Source organism: Lissotriton vulgaris, chromosome 3_2 (assembly GCF_964263255.1).
Source record: "Lissotriton vulgaris chromosome 3_2, aLisVul1.2, whole genome shotgun sequence".
In the NCBI taxonomy this organism is placed as follows: Eukaryota; Metazoa; Chordata; class Amphibia; order Caudata; family Salamandridae; genus Lissotriton; species Lissotriton vulgaris.
Window position 1 is genome coordinate 280,388,782 of NC_141690.1, and position 15,380 is coordinate 280,404,161.

Here is a 15,380-nt window from a genome sequence, read left to right on the forward strand (position 1 = left end):
GGGGGTACCCATGTATTACAACATAACATGAGGTGCATACAATTTTCCCGCATGTGTGACTGAAGAAGAAATGTGTTTTCGGCACTGTCAGGGTTTCGGGGCTATGAGTGGGCATATGACATACGTCAGTAAAGCACGTGCCCTGTCGGTGCTTGAATGTTTCTGTTATATTTTATTTTAATATCATTTGGGGGTTTGCTTAAATCTGTTCATTCTATTTTGGAGTATAAATACGCAAAGGAAAGGATGTTTTTGTCTGAATTTCATGTATTGCATCCCAGTTCGCAACTGAGGGAATACTTGATGAGTCTGAGTCAAACAACAATATAATGAAAATTAAATGTGAATTGTAGAACTTTTACATTCGAATTTTACTTGATAAAACATGCATACTATTATTTCGCTATTTACCGCCAATCATGTTGTAATCTCCGGTACATCAAAGTATACATTGAAAGTGTGACTTGCATTGTAAACAATTAACCTGCTGAGTTGTCAACAGGAAAAAAATGATAAAATATATTAAAACCCTTTTGAGAGTGAACAAATATTTTTATTGTGTTAGGTGGCCTTCAGTCGTCAAAAGTGTGATTGTGACTCACTGTGCCAGCAGTTAGGGACATAAGACTGAGAATGAGTGCATGGTACGAGTCGCCCCCTGCCATGAGCAATGTAAAGCCGCAGGTGTCTTCCGCCTCATAATACGGTCTTAGAGAAATGGTATTCCTACTGAGTGACAGCCTTTACTTTTTTGTTATAGTGGGTAAGGTACAGAAAAAAACATTGTTTTTTTTTTTGCTCAAGAAAGCTGTGAATAAAAAAGTTTAAAGACGACTGTGTGAGAAAAAATAGCTTCCTGCCTAAACGAACAATGTTCTGAACCAGAAACACTACAACAATGTTAGCAGAGCTTGATATTTTTGTAGGACACCTTTTTGTATAGCGCTCCAATGCCTTGGTGCAGAAACGCTATGTTAATACATTAAATGAAATACAGTTGCAACATTCATATAACAAAATACACCTATTGTAGTCTCCGGTATTTCACTCTTTAATTTCCCTAGTATATGTGGGACCACTGCAACAGCATATGCTGTTGTTTGCCAAGATAAAATAAGGTTCTACTCTTTTGGCTTTTGTTAAAGACTAACTGGAGAGTGTATGCTGCACCAGTTCTTTAAGTGCTGCTTTGGCTTCCTATCCTGTTCTGATATATCCTGTAAACAACCCTTGTAGTTGATGGTGCCGTCACGTGACCTGGCCACCTAAGAGAAGAATAAGAATTCTCCTCCAGAATAGCACTCAGAGGCCGGCCTCTTTGAATCCACCAAGTTAATTACTAACAAATCACAGCCGGGTGCACGAGGACGTGAAAGCGTGATTTTGAGGGCTGTGATGACAGATTTGTCTTTTTACGCATCCACCATGAGGTGCAGTTGTGATGCATCTGGTATGCATTTCGTTAACAATTTTCAGAAAACGGTGCAAGTGAGCCCGCTGTCCCTTGACAGCTAGTGTTAGAGATGGAGATAGTTCTGTGAATCAAATGCGTAACGCCTAAAGTATGTTTAAAATGGCAGCGAAGGCAGACATCTACAACCAGAGAGATTTCGACTCCCCCATGCAGTTCATTGCCTCGTACCCGTTGAAACAAGCTGGCTCCGTGGAGCCGACGGGGGTGGGGGAGGGGGAGGGAAGCTGAAAACGTGTGATGCGCGTGCTGCCAGCCTCCGGGGACAGGAGATGTGCATACGCGTGCACATCTCCTGTCCAGGCGCGTGCCACCTCCTGTCTCCCTTCCAGCACCAAAGCGGCAGCAATAGTCTTGCTAGCGAAACAGCGCATGCGCTGCATTAGTACGCGAGACCTAAAAACAAAAGTAAAAAACATTGTTATTTTCAATGCCAACAGCTCTAACTTTAACAAATGCGAGACCGATTGAATTGCAAATGCATGTTTCAAGTATATTCTTGTTTTCAAGGCACCTGCTGCTATGTTCTTGGCCACCAGCAGTTTTCAGGCAACAATAGAAATGTCAAGATAAATCTGTGATTAATTATGCTTCTACTGGAGAGAAATCAGAGTTTTGTCTAATGGAAGGTTTGATGCATGATAAGATAGCAAAGAATGTGTACTATGCCGATCACAAAGTGCATATAATGTAAATAGAGCAGTGGGTTACTGATTTTTGTCCGAGAGATCCTTTTGTTACTTGCAATCATTGAGTACAAATCCTATTGTAGAACATTGAGCTATTAACTGTCATCAAAGATCTGCATGGAAAACGCAAGGTATAGATTAGAGTGTTATGATTTTACCCCTGTCTTTCATTATCCTTGTATTGCAAAAAATGGGTTAATTTGGGTAGAAATCAATTCTTTTATTAAAGAGAACTCCCAACCATGGTGTTACGTTTTATATTCTGTTTGTGCTTTTACAGACCATGCAGGTATCTATACTGCCTACCAGTACGGCCGACATGTGACTCCTACACCTTGCAGGGCTTTGTTTTACGTAACATTTCCTATACACTGATACCCACACGTATGATTGATTGTCTCTGTGCAGCGTGTGTGAAGTAAAGTGCTCTGACACTCTACATTGTATGTATGTATGTATACCACACTTGTAAAGCGCATGCTATCACCCGACGGGCATCCTGGCGCTGAGATCTAACAGGTCCTGAAACACGGTCAAGAGAAGGATCAGAGAGTAGTTATCCTGACCTAGGGAATAAATGAGTTTTTAAGAGTTTTTTAAAAGAAAGAAGGTCTCCCGAGCATCTGAGCGACAGTGGCAGATCGTTCCACAGTTTAGATGCCGTGAAACCAAACGAACGGCCACCCATTCGCTTTCTCCGAAACTTAGGGACAACCGCCAAATAGGCGGAAGCAGAGCGGAGAGCTCTTGCGGGGGTGTACCAGGTGAACATCTCCTGTAGGGGCAGTGGTCCGGTGCCATGCAGAGCCCGGAAGACCAAGCAGAGCACCTTAAATTCGATCCGTTGAGGGATAGGGAGCCAATGTAAATCTCTGAGAGCTACAGAGGAGGAATCAGAGCGGCGGCGGGAGAGTGCTAGCTTGGCCGCGAAATTCTGCACTCTTTGCAGCTTACCAATCGCCGTAACAGGTGCCCCCAGAAGTAGTGCATTGCAGTAATCCAGTCTGCTTAAAATGATGCTGCGCACTACTTCTGGTCTGGCGTTGACAGGGAGCAGAGGAATAATCTTCCTGAGAGAACGCAATAGGCCCATACAAGTGGATACTGTTTTATCAATGAAACCGTCCAGTTGAAGACTCGGTTCCATTGTTACTCCCAAATTCCGAACCGAGGTGGCTACTGCCGCCATGCCCTGAAAGGAGGGGGGCCAGAAATCCTGTGGCAAAGGTCGAGGAACCCGGTCCGCTGAGAAGTGTAACACCTCTGTCTTAGTGCTGTTAAATTGCAGCGAGTGTTGCTCAGCCATGTTGCCGTGGTGACCATGCAATGATGAAAAGTCTCCAGGGACACCGCATTCTCCCCTTCAAAGGAGAAAATAAGCTGGGTGTCGTCAGCGTAATTGGTGACTGAAATGCCAAATGATTTTATTCACTTGATCAGGGGGTGGAGGTACAGATTGAAAAGAATGGGGCTGATGGCCGAGCCCTGGGGTACTCCCTGACCAACCCTTTTAACGATGGATTTATAGGGGGGCAGGGCAACCACCTGATGTCTATTGGCCAGGTATGAAACAAGCCAATCCCGGGCGATGCCCATCACCCCAACCTCCTCCAATCTCCTGGTCAAGATGGCGTGGCTGACCGTATCAAACGCTGCCGACATGTCGAGCAGCACTAGGAAGGCTGCTCGTCCATGGTCGGCACGCGAACGAAGGTCACTCAGGACAGTCACCAATGCTGTTTCGGTTCCATGCGCTGGTCTGAAACCAAACTGCGCCGCATCCAGACACTCATTAACTTCCAAAAAACTGGACAGGTGTCTTGTGACCAGTTTTTCCAGGATCTTAATCGGAAAGGGAAGTAACGATATAGGTCTGTAGTTGGCGGGACAAAGGGGGTCCAATGATTCTTTCTTCAATAATGGAGAAACAACTGCTAGTTTCCAGCTGTCCGGGACCTGGGCAGAGCTGAGAGATTGGCAACAAATTGCATGGAGAGGAGGGTATAACTCTTCTCGGAAAGCTTTCCAGAGTTTGTGCGGGATTACATCAAGAGGGGACCCAGAAGATACACTATCCGCCAGGACACCAAACTCATAAAAGACGGGAGAGGGAAACTTTCCAGCCTGGCTTTCCCAGCCTCCAACTCCAATATAGGAGGAAAAGCAACCTCAGGTGTCATAGGATTTAGGTTGCTCAAAATGGTCGCGATCTTATCTTCAAAGGCCTTGACATGACTTGTGCTACAAAACGAATTGAAATGCATCTAAAGCGGGCTCTGTGCACAGTTTATGATTTTCACTAATGACTCTCTCGGTTTACTTTACCATTCTTTCGCTACCACTCCTCTCCGCCTCCCACTCTACATCTCTCGGCTTCCTGTGCCTCACGCCTCTCATTGTCTTACTTCTTTCATAATAACCATCTTAATGTCTGCCTATTTCTCTCTGACTACCTCCTTCGACTCATTTCTCTCTGCACTTCTGTTTTAATTGTCCCTCTCTTCCTCACCTCTCTATTGCTGTATTTATTCATCCCTCTCCCTCATGTGTCTGTTTCTGTCTCTCTCCTTACCCAACAGCTCTCTCTACCTCACTCTCTCTTTCTAGCAACCTCACCTCTCACTCTCCACCTGATCTCTGTCTCTTTTCAGCTTTTTGATTTCTACACCCATCTCTTTCTATCCTTCACCCCTTTTCTCTATTGCTCTCTCTGTCTCACAACTCTCCTTACTTATCATGACTTTCAATCCCTCTTCTGAGGTTATATCTCTACCTCACAACTCTCTTATTTCTGCTTTGCATCTCTCTGTACCTCTCTCACTACATCACATCTCTACCTGTCTGCCTCATCTTCTCCCTACCCCATGCCTCAGTATATCACATTACTCTCCCACTCTCTACATTTCCTTCTCCCCATCTCTAGCTCTCTCGTTCTTAGTCAGAAGCCTGATCTATCTCTTGTTCCCTCCTTCCCTATAATGTAATGTAAGGTGGATTTGTAGAGCGCTGCTTGTCACCCAGGAGGGTATCCAGGCTCTGAGTAGGCGAGCGTAGGTGTGTGCCGAGCCTGGGCCTGAATACCGTCTCAGTGGTCCCGCAAGCAGTGGCGGCTTCACCATGGGGGCGTCGCCCACTGTTTTCTCGCAGTGCGAGAAGCCAGAAACATAAAATGGTAAAACTACCATTTTATGTTTCTGCTTCTCGCACTGCGAGAAAGCAGAGGTGCCTGGTGCTTGGTTGTGGGCAGGCAGGTGGGCGGTCCTGCTCGAGGGCAGGGGGTGTGGCTTACCCACTGTTGAGGGTACTGACTGTTTGGTCAGCCCCAGGGCTGAAGAAAGCAGTCATGCACACTCCCCCATGCAGCCTACATAGAGAAAAGGTCCCGTCTGGGGCGCTTTCTGCTGCGCCTCACCAATCACAACGCTGCCATTGCATCGTTCTGATTGGCTTTCTTTAGGTGAGGGAGGGAGGCGGCCACGGGTCAACGCAGGGCCGGCTGGAAGGCGGGAGCAGCAGGAGCCGGATACCGAGCTCAGAAAACAAGGGACCTGGGAAAGGTGAGTTAAGTTTTATTTTAGGGAAGTCATCTGAACATCGCCAATTTCCACAGTACTGGTCGGAGAGGTGAGAGCGCCGGCTGGTAAGAGCGGAAGGGGTGCGATGGGCTTGTTAGGGGGGAGTTCGGGGGTCCCCCTGAGGGAAGGGAAGTTGGCAGTTTAGACAGTGGAAGCTTATAAACCGTGGCTTAATCTTCGAATGTGAGCGGATTTCAGTCAAAGAAAACCTGCCAGTAACCTCGTTAACTGTGTCTGCCGGTGGCGGGGTTACCGTGACCACCTTGTCGAATTAAAACCTTCCCCCAGCACTTATCAGTAAAGAGCAGAGCTTCTGTGGGGAGATGGGGGGCTGTGGTTTATAAGCGGGACAGTGCTACAAAACGCCCTCTCTTCCCCGGTCACAGTGTAAAAAGGAAAGCACACATTTACCCAGGTGTCCAGCTGGTGTGCATGGCTTTAGGAACTATGGGGCATATTATCAAGGACCAGTGTTAAAATTATCGCAGTTTTATCGGCAGGAAACTTCCGATAAAACTGCGTTAATGGGCTTGATAATACGCCCTTATTCATTCCCATGGAAGCCCAGGTTAACACCAGAACATGGGCTTCCAAGGGAATTCACAAGGGCGTATTATCAAGCCCATTATCTCTGATAAAACAGCAATAATTTTAACACCGGTCCTTGATAATATGCCCCTGTGCTCCTTGTTGGCGCTGCGGAAAGTGCGCCGTCTGCCTCCTCCGTGCAGCTCATCCTGGCTCCATCATCGTCATCCACGTGTGCTGCTTGAGAGAACAGATTTCTTGTTATTTTCTTAGAACAGTGTTTTGAGCTGGTGAGCAAGAGCCCCAGATCTGTCAGGAATGATCTTAAGTCGGGCTCTCCTGCCTCCCACCTGCTTCCAATAACATCTGCAACCTCATTTTAATGCAGGGCTGTCGGTGGTGTTTGTGGGACATTCATGACTGCACACACTAGTTATGAAAGAGGAACATATTCCTGTCTGCCTCATAAAACAGAATTAATGGCACTTTCTGTTGTGTGCTTCACTGGTTTAACTTCTCAAGTTCAAGGGCTGTTGCAGCTGAAGGAATTGTCACTGCTTCGACTGATAATCCTCCCTGCGTGCTATGAACAGGACCACGCATTGGGTCATCCTGCCGCCATTTCACCCACCCCTTCCTTACTGCATCCCTCTATTCGCACCACAACCTCATCCATCCACCCACAGCCTACACATCCATTCATTCACCCATCAGCACATTTGCCCATTCATCCATCTATCCTTCTCAAACACATTTATTCAATCCCCAGCCACCCACCCACATCACCAATCATCCACCCATCCATACATACATACCTGCATGCATCCACCAATCCACCCATCTGCAACTGGGAAATTACTGATCTCTGAACAATGAATGTATAAAACATTAAGGTTTTCTATGTCAGTGATATAGGGCCATATGCATCAACATCCTGATTTGCGATTCTCAAATAGTGATTTTTTGGAAATCGCTATTTGAGAATTGCAAATAGGGATGTATGTAAAAAAAATCGCAATTTTTTGCGATTTCTTTATATTCCTTAATTGCGATTAGCAAATTGCGAATCGCAATTAAGGAATACTTTCCCATTCATTTCGATGGGCCAGGAAGCCCATAGGAATGAATGGGAAGTTATTCTCAATTTGCGATTCGCAGTTTGAGAATCGCAAAATGAGAAGTATTTCAAGGGTGCAGGGGTGTCAAAAGGACACCCTGATGCACCCCTGAAATAAGCATGGGTGCACATGTGGAGCACATACATGCCCTAAGGGCATGTATGTGCTTCACATTGCACTTTGAAAAATGCAAAAAAGTTAATTTTTCAAAGAAATCGCAAATTACCACCAATTTGAAGTTGGTGGTAATTTGCGATTCCTTAAGGCCAAATTGCACTTTTTTGGTGCTTCTTACATTGCATTCAAGGAATCGCAAAAATTGCGATTCCTTAAATGCAATTGCAAAATAAGGAATCGCACATTTTGCGATTCCTTATTTTGCCTTAATACATACCATTTGGCAAAATTGCATTCGCAAATGCCGAAATTCTGTGAATTTCGACGTTTGCGAATGCAATTTTGCTTGATACATATGGCCCATAGTTTTTGTTTCACATGTTTTACTTAATCTTGCATTCCATAAGAGTGCCCACTATTTCCAAGATGCTGTATTTCTGTATTTTGTTGTGTAGCATATTTCTTGTACAATGGGTACTTTGAGCTGAGTTGCATTCAGACATTTTTAACGGGTCCCCGTTGAGAGCTTTAGAGCAAAGGCTGAAGGCTGAGTCAATGTCTTACAGTGCCTGTCAGTGGGTCAAAAAGGTGGTCATCCAACCCCTGGCCTCTCTGCTGAACAATCAAAGCAAATGTCACTTATTTAAGTTGCGATTGTGATTCTGTGCAACTGTGTGTGAAGGAGGTAGACAGTTGCCAAAATATTGAGAAGGCAATTGTAAAGGAAAATACAGCGCTTAAAAGTGAGTCAGTGCGTTGTGTTTTTAGGGGTTGTAAAGTGAAGTTCTCTGATTATACTGAACAAGCGGCTACCTACGTCATTATCATATGAAATCTCTACTAATGATGTCATAACACTTTCGCAAGTGCTTTATCAACCTTTCTGCTTCCTCAAATTTGTTTAAAAATGCTACATTTATCCACTCTTTTTTTAAAGAAACCCGGTAGGTTGTTCGGGCTCGCTCGCTATGCTCGCTCGCCTCAGTGCAGTACCACAATAACTTTACGCCCACCACTTTCAAATGTCACCAGCCGCCACTGCCTGCAAGACTAGTTGAAAAGCCAGGTCTCCAGCTTGTTGCAGAATTCAAGAAGTGAGGCCGTATCCCTGATTTGTTGAGGGAGTTCGTTTCAGGATTTGGCGGCTTGGTAGGTGAATGATCGACCTCTCGTTCTGCTTCAGTGGATGTAGGGTTTATGTGAGTGAGAGTGATTCTGAACGAAGTCTAGTGGGTTAGAAGAAGTAAAGCCAATGATTGAGGGATGCGTGTCCCGTACTGTGCAGTGACTTGAATGCGTGTGTGAGAAGTTTGAACTGGCGGTGCTTCTGGATGGGGGCCAGTGGAGCTCTCGGAAGAGTGGTGTGGGTTCAGCACAGGAGGTTGAGGACAGGTCAGGCGGCGGTGTTTTTGATGGTTTGAAGTCTGTGAAGAACAGTGGTTGGGATGCCGGGGTAGAGTGCGTTGCCGTATTCCAATCTGCTTGTGATTAGGGCCTGCGTGATGATACATCTGGTGTCCACTGAGAGCCACGTGACGATTTTACGTAACATCTGGAGGATGTGGAAGCATGAGGCGATGACTGTGTTGACCTGGGACTTCACTGTCCACCTATCTGTCCCGTTTCTGTCTCTCTCTGTTTTTGTTTACAACCACCTCACCATATCCCTTTACTTGATGTCTCTCCTTACCTCGCCCCCCTCTGCCTCACCGCTAGTTGTACCTCTCCTCTCCTATTCTTCACCTCTCTCACTGTGATATTCTTTGTACATCAGAGTCCTTCTTCTGTCTCTGCACCCTCCTACTTCTCTTATTCAGCAAAGCCTGAGGTCAGTGTTGAGCCAAAGAAGTGTTTGGATAGAAGAGGAGAGGCGGGACAAGGCAGGGGAAAAGAATTAAAGAGAAAAATCTCAGACTTCTCCCACTGGAATGGTGAAAATCCTTCAGACAGTGCTTTTATTCTCACTCTTAAAGCGTGAATGTCAGCTGTCAAAGAGGAATTAGTTGTGATTATGAATATCTGGCAATTAAAGCTACAATTTTAAGCGATATGAACATATGCATTTTTTTCTGTATACACTGTTCCACTAAACATCCACTAAGCCACCCTGACCATATTTAAATTATATCGACTATGAATTGCGTGTAAAATATTGTTACAAGTCAAAAATTAAGGATCAGTGTGTAAAAAAAATGGCTATATCAATGCTTGTTTGGGCTTTAGCTGCTGGACACTGTGCGACTTGACCCTATAGCTGTTTTTATGTGTCTTGATTCCTGAAATGTAAGATATAGTTTAATATTGTTTGGCGTCATGAAGACATGAATTAGAGGAGACTGTAATAACGTCAAAGTTGGTCCCATATTGGGGGGAGGGGATTAAATATGCTTACCTGCACTCCGACAAATCTTAAGATGTGACTGTGTACACAAAATATGATGCAATCTCACGAGCACTATATAGACGTGGTGGGACGCTGTCTCTAGACCTATGCGTACGCGGGATGCGTGACTGTCTCAAGAGCTCTATATAGACGAGGTGGGACGCTGTCTCTAGAGCTATGCGTACGCGGGATGCGTGACCGTCTCAAGATCTCTATGTAGACGAGGTGGGGCGCTGTCTCTAGAGCTATGCGTACGCGGGATGCGTGACTGTCTCAAGAGCTCTATATAGACGAGGTGGGACGCTGTCTCTAGAGCTATGCGTACGCGGGATGCGTGACCGTCTCAAGATCTCTATGTAGACGAGGTGGGATGCTGTCTCTAGAGCTATGCGTACGCGGGATGCGTGACTGTCTCAAGAGCTCCATATAGACGAGGTGGGACGCTGTCTCTAGAGCTATGCGTACGCGGGATGCGTGACTGTCTCAAGAGCTGTATGTAGACGAGGTGGGACGCTGTCTCTAGAGGTATGCGTACGCGGAATGTGTGACTGTCTCAAGAGCTGTATGTAGACGAGGTGGGACGCTGTCTCTAGAGCTATGCGTACGCGGGATGCGTGACTGTCTCAAGAGCTCTATATAGACGAGGTGGGACGCTGTCTCTAGAGCTATGCGTACGCGGGATGCGTGACCGTCTCAAGATCTCTATGTAGACGAGGTGGGGCGCTGTCTCTAGAGCTATGCGTACGCGGGATGCGTGACTGTCTCAAGAGCTCTATATAGACGAGGTGGGACGCTGTCTCTAGAGCTATGCGTACGCGGGATGCGTGACCGTCTCAAGATCTCTATGTAGACGAGGTGGGATGCTGTCTCTAGAGCTATGCGTACGCGGGATGCGTGACTGTCTCAAGAGCTCCATATAGACGAGGTGGGACGCTGTCTCTAGAGCTATGCGTACGCGGGATGCGTGACTGTCTCAAGAGCTGTATGTAGACGAGGTGGGACGCTGTCTCTAGAGCTATGCGTACGCGGGATGCGTGACTGTCTCAAGAGCTCTATATAGACGAGGTGGGACGCTGTCTCTAGAGCTATGCGTACGCGGGATGTGTGACTGTCTCAAGAGCTGTATGTAGACGAGGTGGGACGCTGTCTCTAGAGCTATGCGTACGCGGGATGCGTGACTGTCTCAAGAGCTGTATGTAGACGAGGTGGGACGCTGTCTCTAGAGGTATGCGTACGCGGGATGCGTGACTGTCTCAAGAGCTCTATATAGACGAGGTGGGACGTTGTCTCTAGAGCTATGCGTACGCGGGATGCGTGACTGTCTCAAGAGCTCTATATAGACGAGGTGGGACGCTGTCTCTAGAGCTATGCGTACGCGAGATGCGTTACTGTCTCAAGAGCTGTATGTAGACGAGGTGGGACACTGCTCTGTGAAGACTGAGTCTGCTGCTGTGTACAGATGTGAACTGAGACTGAGTCTGCTGTGTAAAGATTTGACTTGAGACTGAGTCTGCTGTATTCAGCTGTGAGGAGACTCAGTCTGCTGTGTACAGATGTGACCTGAGACTAAATCTGCTGTGTACAGATGTAACTTGAGACTGAGTCTGTTGTGTACAGATGTGACATGAGACTGAGTCTGCTGTGTACAGATGTGACCTGAGACTAAATCTGCTGTGTACAGATGTAACTTAAGCCTGAGTCTGCTGTGTACAGGTGTGACATGAGACTGAGTCTGCTGTGTACAGATGTGACCTGAGACTAAATCTGCTGTCTACAGATGTGACCTGAGATTAAATCTGCTGTCTACAGATGTAACTTGAGACTGAGTCCGCTGTGTACAGATGTGAGATGAGACTGAGTCTGCTGTGTACAGATGTGACCTGAGACTAAATCTGCTGTCTATAGATGTAACTTGAGACTGAGTCTGCTGTGTACAGATGTGACTTGAGACTGAGTCTGCTGTGTACAGCTGTGACGTGAGACTGAGTCTGTTGGTGTGTACAGCTGTGACGTGAGACTGAGTCTGTTGGTGTGCACAGATGTGACCTGAAACTGATTCTGCTGTGTACAGATGTGACTTGAGACTGAGTCTGCTGCTGTTTACAGATGGGACTTGAGACTGAGTCTGCTGTGTACAGATGTGACTTGAGACTGAGTCTGCTGCTCTGTACAGATGTGACTTGAGACTGAGTCTGCTGTGTACAGATGTGACATGAGACTGAGTTTGCTGTGTACAGATGTGACTGGAGACTAAATCTGCTGTCTACAGATGTAACTTGAGACTGAGTCTGCTGTGCATATATGTGACTTGAGAGTGAGTCTGTTGGTGTGTACAGACGCGACCTGAGACTAAATATGCTGTCTACAGATGTAACTTGAGACTGAGTCTGCTGTGTACAGATGTGACATAAGACTGAGTCTGCTGTGTACAGATGTGACCTGAGACTAAATCTGCTGTCTACAGATGTAACTTGAGAATGAGTCTGCTGCTGTTTACAGATGGGACTTGAGACTGAGTCTGCTGTGTACAGATGTGACTTGAGACTGAGTCTGCTGTTCTGTACAGATGTGACCTGCGACTGAGTCTGCTGTGTACAGATGTGACTTGAGACTGAGTCTGCTGCTCTGTACAGATGTGACTTGAGACTGAGTCTGCTCTGTACAGATGTGACTTGAGACTGAGTCTGCTGTGTACAGATGTGACTTGAAACTGAGTCTGCTGTTCTGTACAGATGTGACCTGAGACTGAGTTTGCTGTGTACAGATGTGACTTGAGACTGAGTCTGCTGCTCTGTACAGATGTGACTTGAGACTGAGTCTGCTCTGTACAGATGTGACTTGAGACTGAGTCTGCTGCTCTGTACAGATGTGATTTGAGACTGAGTCTATTGTGTACAGATGTGACTTGAGACTGAGTCTGCTGTGTACAGATGTGACTTGAGACTGAGTCTGCTGTTCTGTACAGATATGACCTGAGACTGAATTTAAACAAATGGAGCCTCACCTATATGTATGCACATCAACATAAGAGAGCAACACGAAAAGGGACCTCTTCTTGTTAGTGCTCCAACAAAACATCCCGTGGGGTGTTGAAAGCCCTCTTCTGTGCATGTTTGATCATTCTGGTTGGATATTCCCGTTGTTTCAATTTGGTGACTAACTCAGAGGATTGTTCCACAAAGGTATCTGTGGACGAACAATTCCGCCTATACCTTAGAAACTGACCCACCTGAAGGACTGGGTTATTTAGGACCCAGCGGTGCCAGGGCACAACACCTGAAACCTTCGTGGGTAACCTGCTCCGGCGTACAAGTGACAGAGACACGGGACACTTCCTTCGGCGTCAAAGATTCAAGGTTTATTTGCTGCAGGGAAACACAGAGATCACGGAAGTACAACAAGTGTAGTTCGGGGAGACTGCTTCAAATTGGTTCTGTGGATCGCTCCTTTTATACACGATTTTCCATAGAGTTACATAGCAGACAAAAGTTTACAACCCGGTTCCCATAATTATCCCCCAGAGGGGTCGTTTTGGTCACTTTGATACACATAAGGTCCGAGACATAAGTGCGGAAACATTTGGCGGTTCCCAACTGCAAAAACCCATCTTCCCACCATTAGTACATTCCAATCAGCAGTAAAACAGATCGAAATAGGAACAGGGACAGGTGCAGAGGAAGAGGGAAACAGTGGGGAGATCGGAAAGGGTGTAAAAGGGGAGGTATCGGGAAACACGAGATACAGGCATCAAAGGGACGTGCCTAATGAGATGCACGGCTGAGACAATACGTCCGTGCGGCGAGATGAGCCTCGAGCGGCGCCATCTGCCTTACAGTATCATCCTCCTCATCATAAAGACACTTACAAAGGACATGTGTCTTCCGCAAATATCTTGGGAGTCCCAGGGTCGCGAAGCGGACAACGTCCGTTCGCTGACTACTTGAGGGCAAGAGACAAAATGGATGCCGTATCTAAGATGGAACCCGTGGGTACAGATAGAAATACCCACGTAACAGACGAACGGTTTAGGTTAGCACAGCGAAACTGCGTACACCCACTAAACTCGTCATTTGCGGTTCATAGATTCCAGACTCGACTATATTCGTGCGAGTCCAAAACACCACTTACAATTGTCACGGAACCTCAGACGCTCCTTTTGCCCTCATGTAGGCAAGCACTAGTCGGAATCATACTCGATATTCATCAGGCCATCGAGATGTTGCTGTAGCATAGCTCTGTCCAACTGAGTTCCTTTGGTAACAGGCGGTTGCCTTATACACGTTGAAGCACAGAGGCCACATAAGGCAGGACCACACTGCACACAAAGACAACACGTGAACAGGAACGCCACAACAACTCCGATGATCATCAGAATCTTCCAACCCCAAGTCGACATCAGGCCCCAAAACCACCCAAGTAGCGTCCAATCCCCTACATCCACGTGTATGGATTCAGAGATCTTATGCAACTTAGAGATGGCTTGATAGACAGTCGGAGCATTATCAGGAATAAAAATGCAGCAGCTCGAATGGATCACCTTACATACCCCACCTCGATCTGCTAAGATGACATCTAAAACCATTCGGTTTTGTAACGTCATAAGTCTATCCGCCTGAAGTTCTGTGGTGATGTTACCAAGGGCACTGGCAGTAATATTAGCTGTCGATTCTACCACTCGAGTCAATTGTCTCAGGTTCCTACTATTAACCATAGGTCCCCAAAACGGGAGGAAACCCTTGAAAAAGTCTCCTGCCTCTTGACCGGCAGTATCCTCTTCGCTAATTACGCCTCTCACAACTCTAGTCTTGTGATAATCTGCATCTACAGTGAACGTCGGAGGCAACAAATTTGCAATGAAACAGGAGCCCATGAAGTCAGCGGGCAACCATGCGTATGCACGATCATGGCAGATAAAGTATGTACCCTTGGCAGCCAGGAACACAGGGGACGAGACCATCGGCAGAATGTAATTTTCAGTGCAAGCACTCTCTCCAAGTCGGGCTTTCGATCTTCGGCCACGACCCATTAGACAAAAATTACCAATGTGGGGTACGACCCATATCGGAGGTGAGCTTTTAAGCTGCTTTTCACTAGTGAACACACTATACTCGCCTCTACTCAGGACCCTGTACGCTTGTACCTCTTCTTCGGGAATAAGCGAGGGATCATAGATATCGCTGTCTAAGTCCTCAATTGCTATCGACAAAGGTTTTTGATACGAGGTAGGACCAGAGTAGGGGGAGCGTGGTTCTCGAATGGGGTGGAAACCTAGTGCGCTTCGAAACATTGTTTGAAATGCTCGAGCAGACCCTTGGGAACTATACGGTAACACCAGATATGGAATTCCCTTATCCGTAGTATGTGGCATCAACCCACACACCCAACAATTAGTAGTGTTAACCACTAACTGATGCTGATGGAGGAGCTGAATAAAGGAATTATTGCGGAATTCTGCACGTCTAGCCTGCTCGTGTTCGGGTAGGACATGAAAAGAATGGG

General features: G+C 46.5%; 1 protein-coding gene across 9 annotated transcripts in view; it reads left to right on the forward strand.

The window, feature by feature from the left end:
- Positions 1 to 15,380, forward strand: part of RTKN (rhotekin) — a 570,155-nt gene that overhangs the window by 391,228 nt on the left and 163,547 nt on the right. The gene's annotated exons all lie outside the window — the stretch shown is intronic.